We start from the raw sequence: 6,736 nt of genomic DNA, 5'->3' as shown, positions 1-6,736 counted from the left end.
TCTGCACGCCCTTGTGTTTTTTTTCTGCTTAAGGATTGCCACCTGAGGTAGCCTCTCTTGCCCATCTTCCTCAGTTTCAGAGGGTGGATTTCTCCGTGTTGCTTTTTCCCCAGGTCTCCACGCCCTTGTGTGTTTCTTTTGCTTAAAGATTGCCACCTGAAGCCAGCCTCTCTTGCCCATCTTCCTCAGTTTCAGAGGGTAGATATTTCAGGGTTGCTTTTTCCCCAGGTCTCCACGCCCTTGTGTGTTTCTTTTGCTTAAAGATTGTCACCTGAGCTAGGCACTGTTGCCCTGCTTCCTCAGTTTCAGAGGGTACCTTTTTCAGGGTTGCTTTTTGACCGGGTCTCCTCGCCATTGTATTTTTTTATCTTATTTTTTTTGCTTAAAGATTGCCACCTGAGCTAGCCTCTGTTGCGCTTCTTTCTCAGTTCTAGAGGGTAGATTTCTCCGTGTTGCTTTTTCCCCAGGTCTCCACGCACTTCCTTTTATTTTTCCTTAAAAATTGCCACCTGAGCTAGCCTCTGTTGTCCATCTTCGTCGGTTTCAGAGGGTAGATTTCTCACTGTTGCTTTTTTGCCAGGTCTGCACGCCCTTGTGTTTTTTTTCTGCTTAAAGGTTGCAACCTGAGCTAGCTTCTTTTGCCCATGTCCCTCAGTTTCAGAGGGTGGATTTCTCCGTGTTGCTTTTTCCCCAGGCCTCCACGCCCTTGTGTGTTTCTTTTGCTTAAAGATTGCCACCTGAAGCCAGCCTCTCTTGCCCATCTTCCTCAGTTTCAGAGGGTAGATATTTCAGGGTTGCTTTTTCCCCAGGTCTCCACGCCTTTGGGTTTTGTTTTTGCTTAACGATTGCCACCTGAGCTAGCCTCTCTTGCCCATGTTCCTCAGTTTCAGAGGGTAGATATTTCAGGGTTGCTTTGTCCCCAGGGCTCCACGCCTTTGTGCTTTGTTTTTGCTTAAGGATTGCCACCTGAGGTAGCCTCTCTTGCCCATCTTCCTCAGTTTCAGAGGGTGGATTTCTCCGTGTTGCTTTTTCCCCAGGTCTCCACGCCCTTGTGTGTTTCTTTTGCTTAAAGATTGCCACCTGAGCTAGCCTCTGTTGCCCATCTTCGTCCGTTTCAGAGGGTGGATTTCTCAGTGTTGCCTTTTCGCCAGCTCCCCACGCCCTTGTGTGTTTCTTTTGCTTAAAGATTGTCACCTGAGCTAGGCACTGTTGCCCTGCTTCCTCAGTTTCAGAGGGTACCTTTTTCAGGGTTGCTTTTTGACCGGGTCTCCTCGCCATTGTATTTTTTATCTTATTTTTTTTGCTTAAAGATTGCCACCTGAGCTAGCCTCTGTTGCGCTTCTTTCTCAGTTCTAGAGGGTAGATTTCTCCGTGTTGCTTTTTCCCCAGGTCTCCACGCACTTCCTTTTATTTTTCCTTAAAAATTGCCACCTGAGCTAGCCTCTGTTGTCCATCTTCGTCGGTTTCAGAGGGTAGATTTCTCACTGTTGCTTTTTTGCCAGGTCTGCACGCCCTTGTGTTTTTTTTCTGCTTAAAGGTTGCAACCTGAGCTAGCTTCTTTTGCCCATGTCCCTCAGTTTCAGAGGGTGGATTTCTCCGTGTTGCTTTTTCCCCAGGTCTCCACGCCCTTGTGTGTTTCTTTTGCTTAAAGATTGCCACCTGAAGCCAGCCTCTCTTGCCCATCTTCCTCAGTTTCAGAGGGTAGATATTTCAGGGTTGCTTTTTCCCCAGGTCTCCACGCCCTTGTGTGTTTCTTTTGCTTAAAGATTGTCACCTGAGCTAGGCACTGTTGCCCTGCTTCCTCAGTTTCAGAGGGTACCTTTTTCAGGGTTGCTTTTTGACCGGGTCTCCTCGCCATTGTATTTTTTTATCTTATTTTTTTTGCTTAAAGATTGCCACCTGAGCTAGCCTCTGTTGCGCTTCTTTCTCAGTTCTAGAGGGTAGATTTCTCCGTGTTGCTTTTTCCCCAGGTCTCCACGCACTTCCTTTTATTTTTCCTTAAAAATTGCCACCTGAGCTAGCCTCTGTTGTCCATCTTCGTCGGTTTCAGAGGGTAGATTTCTCACTGTTGCTTTTTTGCCAGGTCTGCACGCCCTTGTGTTTTTTTTCTGCTTAAAGGTTGCAACCTGAGCTAGCTTCTTTTGCCCATGTCCCTCAGTTTCAGAGGGTGGATTTCTCCGTGTTGCTTTTTCCCCAGGCCTCCACGCCCTTGTGTGTTTCTTTTGCTTAAAGATTGCCACCTGAAGCCAGCCTCTCTTGCCCATCTTCCTCAGTTTCAGAGGGTAGATATTTCAGGGTTGCTTTTTCCCCAGGTCTCCACGCCTTTGGGTTTTGTTTTTGCTTAACGATTGCCACCTGAGCTAGCCTCTCTTGCCCATGTTCCTCAGTTTCAGAGGGTAGATATTTCAGGGTTGCTTTGTCCCCAGGGCTCCACGCCTTTGTGCTTTGTTTTTGCTTAAGGATTGCCACCTGAGGTAGCCTCTCTTGCCCATCTTCCTCAGTTTCAGAGGGTGGATTTCTCCGTGTTGCTTTTTCCCCAGGTCTCCACGCCCTTGTGTGTTTCTTTTGCTTAAAGATTGCCACCTGAGCTAGCCTCTGTTGCCCATCTTCGTCCGTTTCAGAGGGTGGATTTCTCAGTGTTGCCTTTTCGCCAGCTCCCCACGCCCTTGTGTGTTTCTTTTGCTTAAAGATTGTCACCTGAGCTAGGCACTGTTGCCCTGCTTCCTCAGTTTCAGAGGGTACCTTTTTCAGGGTTGCTTTTTGACCGGCTCTCCTCGCCATTGTATTTTTTTATCTTATTTTTTTTGCTTAAAGATTGCCACCTGAGCTAGCCTCTGTTGCGCTTCTTTCTCAGTTCTAGAGGGTAGATTTCTCCGTGTTGCTTTTTCCCCAGGTCTCCACGCACTTCCTTTTATTTTTCCTTAAAAATTGCCACCTGAGCTAGCCTCTGTTGTCCATCTTCGTCGGTTTCAGAGGGTAGATTTCTCACTGTTGCTTTTTTGCCAGGTCTGCACGCCCTTGTGTTTTTTTTCTGCTTAAAGGTTGCAACCTGAGCTAGCTTCTTTTGCCCATGTCCCTCAGTTTCAGAGGGTGGATTTCTCCGTGTTGCTTTTTCCCCAGGCCTCCACGCCCTTGTGTGTTTCTTTTGCTTAAAGATTGCCACCTGAAGCCAGCCTCTCTTGCCCATCTTCCTCAGTTTCAGAGGGTAGATATTTCAGGGTTGCTTTTTCCCCAGGTCTCCACGCCTTTGGGTTTTGTTTTTGCTTAACGATTGCCACCTGAGCTAGCCTCTCTTGCCCATCTTCCTGAGTTTCAGAGGGTCGATATCTCCGTGTTGCTGTTTCCTCAGGTCTCCACGCCCTTGTGTGTTTCTTTTGCTTAACGTTTGCCACCTGAAGCCAGCCTCTCTTGCCCATCTTCCTCAGTTTCAGAGGGTGGATTTCTCCGTGTTGCTTTTTCCCCAGGTCTCCACGCCCTTGTGTGTTTCTTTTGCTTAAAGATTGCCACCTGAGCTAGCCTCTGTTGCCCATCTTCGTCCGTTTCAGAGGGTGGATTTCTCAGTGTTGCCTTTTCGCCAGCTCCCCACGCCCTTGTGTGTTTCTTTTGCTTAAAGATTGTCACCTGAGCTAGGCACTGTTGCCCTGCTTCCTCAGTTTCAGAGGGTACCTTTTTCAGGGTTGCTTTTTGACCGGGTCTCCTCGCCATTGTATTTTTTTATCTTATTTTTTTTGCTTAAAGATTGCCACCTGAGCTAGCCTCTGTTGCCCATCTTCGTCCGTTTCAGAGGGTGGATTTCTCAGTGTTGCCTTTTCCCCAGCTCCCCACGCCCTTGTGTGTTTCTTTTGCTGAAAGATTGCCACCTGAAGCCAGCCTCTCTTGCCCATCTTCGTCAGTTTCAGAGGGTGGATTTCTCAGTGTTGCCTTTTCCCCAGCTCCCCACGCCCTTGTGTGTTTCTTTTGCTTAAAGATTGTCACCTGAGCTAGGCACTGTTGCCCTGCTTCCTCAGTTTCAGAGGGTACCTTTTTCAGGGTTGCTTTTTGACCGCGTCTCCTCGCTATTGTATTTTTTTATCTTATTTTTTTTGCTTAAAGATTGCCACCTGAGCTAGCCTCTGTTGCGCTTCTTTCTCAGTTCTAGAGGGTAGATTTCTCCGTGTTGCTTTTTCCCCAGGTCTCCACGCACTTCCTTTCATTTTTCCTTAAAAATTGCCACCTGAGCTAGCCCCTGTTGCCCATCTTCGTCGGTTTCAGAGGGTAGATTTCTCAGTGTTGATTTTTCCCCATTTCTCCACGCCCTCGTGCTTTTTTTTTTTATTTCCTTAAATGTCGGCGCCTGAGCTAGCTTCTTTTGCCCATCTTCGTCAGTTTCAGCGGGTAGACTCTCCGCCTGCCTTCGACAGGCCCTCTGGACTGGAAAGCTTTCCTCCTCCCGTCATCACGGTCCTTCTCGGATGACGTGCCTGGTTTCGGTTTGACCGTCCCCGCCCGCCCTGATTTTCTAAGTCCTCCCGGGAACCCCGGGGGCGCTCCAGCCGCTCCGGGAAGCGGCGGCCTCCCGGCCGCACCGGCCCAGCCCGGCCCGGGCCGCCCCCTGGCCTCTCTGGGGGGAACTCTCCCCTTCCCCTTCCCGGTGATCGCCCGAGAAACCTTTTCCGAGTCCCCCTCCTGCGGCTGGGGCTGCGCCTTGGCGGCCGGGAGCCCGCGGGCGGACGCCCCGGGGCCGCACTGGGCCGGGAGGCTGGGTCCGAGGGGGCTCCGGGACGGGATCGGGCGGCCCGGCGGCCCGGCTGTGCTCCCCGGCGGGCCCGCGCTCCGGCTCCGTCCCGCTGAGGCGGTCGTCGGTCGCCGGGTGCCACCTGGCGGCCGCTTTTATATCGTCTCTTTCCTCCGGAGCTCCGGCGACGCGGGCCAAGGGACGGGACTCGGCCGCGGTGACCGAGGCAGAGTCCCGGGAGGCCGGCGTCGCTGGCGGGATCTGGCCCGGTGGCGCCGGGGCGTGAGCGCGACGCCCGCTCGCCGGAGATTGGAGGTGCAGGCTACTGAGGGAGGTGGCTGTCGCCGCGCCGCCCGGTGCCGGCCGGGGTGTGGGGCCTCCCGGACGGGTCGACCAGCAGCCGCCGGTGCCCCTCCGTCCCCGGGAGGGGGTGGGGGGCCGCCGCGGGGGAACGGGCGAGGGAGCTCGTCCCGTGCCCGGCCGTCGTCCCGAGGGCGGCCCGGTGGTCGGGCCTTCCGCGTCGCCGATCCCCTTTCCGCGCCCCGCTCCGGAGGTGGGCGACCGGCCGGGGCCTTGCGGGGGAGGCCCGTGGAGGGCGCGACGGGCTCGGCCGCCGGGCTGGCCTTTTCCCCACTGGTCTTCCGAGTCGACCGGCTCTGGCGGTGGGGACCGGGCCCGGTCCTCGGATGCCTCCTCCTCCGTGGCAGTTTTTTTTTCCAAGTCCCGCCCTGGAGAAGAGCGTGGACCGGCCCCGGGAGCCCTCGAGGGCGGGCCGGGGAGGGCGTCCCCGGCCCGGACGCGTGCCCGGGGTGGGTCCGGGCCGTCGGACCGGACTTCTCTCTCCGAGTTTCGCGGGTCGCGTCTTTGTCCGGAGGCGGGAGGGGGCCGGCTCGAGGCGTAGGTGGAGCCCCGGCTGAGGGACGGGAGCCACGGTCCCGCCCCGGGCCCGGTCGCCGGAGGCGCCTCCGCGGAATTCTTTTCTAAGTCCTGACCCGGCGACTCAGAGGGAGGGACCGACCGGTCCCGGCCCGCGCGGGCGGCCCAGGGAGGCTGTCCCCGGCTCCCCCTGCCGCCACGCTTCTGGGGTCGACCAGATGGCCCCGGGAGCTCCGGGCCTGGTGGCGATGGGGTCGTGCTTGGGGTCTGGTGGCCGTGGCCGTGATCCAGGGGTTCCCCTGGTGATCCGTGGGTGGGCCCCGTCTCCGGGCGCGGCGATTCTTGCCCCCGAATGGGTGGTTTTGTGCCGCCAGGTAAGTGCTGACACGCTCTGCTCGGGTGACAGTCGCCCGAGAGCTTCCGGGTGCCTGGATGCGTGTGCGGGGAGGGCTCCGGGCTCTGGCCGAGAACCGGACGCCCGTTTCCACCCCCGCCGCTTGAGCCGCCCGCTGGGGCCTGCGCGCCGGCTCTTGTGCGTTCCAGGCGCCCCCACGACCGTGGTGCCACCTCCGGTCTCTGGTACCCGAGGGCGGCGGGGTTAGGGGCGCGGGGTCCTCTACCACGTGCACTCCCTGCCGCCGGCACCCGGGTGCGGTCGCGACTTACCCCATCCCACCGGCTCCGTGCCAGTGCGTGTCAGGCGTTCTCGTCCTGGGGTGGTCGCCCGCGCTTGCTGGAGGAGGAGAGGGGTCGGTGAGGCTGAAGCAGGCTCCTCCGCTCGCTGTCCTCGCCGGCCTTCCCTTGCTCGGGGGTCCCTCGCGTTATGCTGCCGACCGATGTGGTGATGCTGTGCTCTCCCGGGCCGGGCCTAAGCCGTGCCAGACGAGGGACGGACGTTCATGGCGAACGGGACCGCTCTTCTCGCTCTGCCCGCGGGTCCCCTCGCCCGTTCTCCCCCGCTGCGAGTGGCGTGTGGGAGGCGGCAGGGGTGCGGAATCCGGCCCGACCTCGCTCCCCCGCCCCGTGCCTCGTGGCGTGGGCGGTGTCGGGGTCTCCGTGACGCGGCGGATGCTCCGCCTGTGCCTCTTGGCTGTGTCTCGCGGGCGGCCCTCCCCGCGGTGGGGCGGGCCGTGTTGCCGCCGCGCC

The sequence above is a fragment of the Equus asinus genome, unplaced genomic scaffold (assembly GCF_041296235.1).
Source record: "Equus asinus isolate D_3611 breed Donkey unplaced genomic scaffold, EquAss-T2T_v2 contig_290, whole genome shotgun sequence".
NCBI classification, from domain to species: Eukaryota; Metazoa; Chordata; class Mammalia; order Perissodactyla; family Equidae; genus Equus; species Equus asinus.
This window is presented reverse-complemented; position numbering follows the sequence as displayed.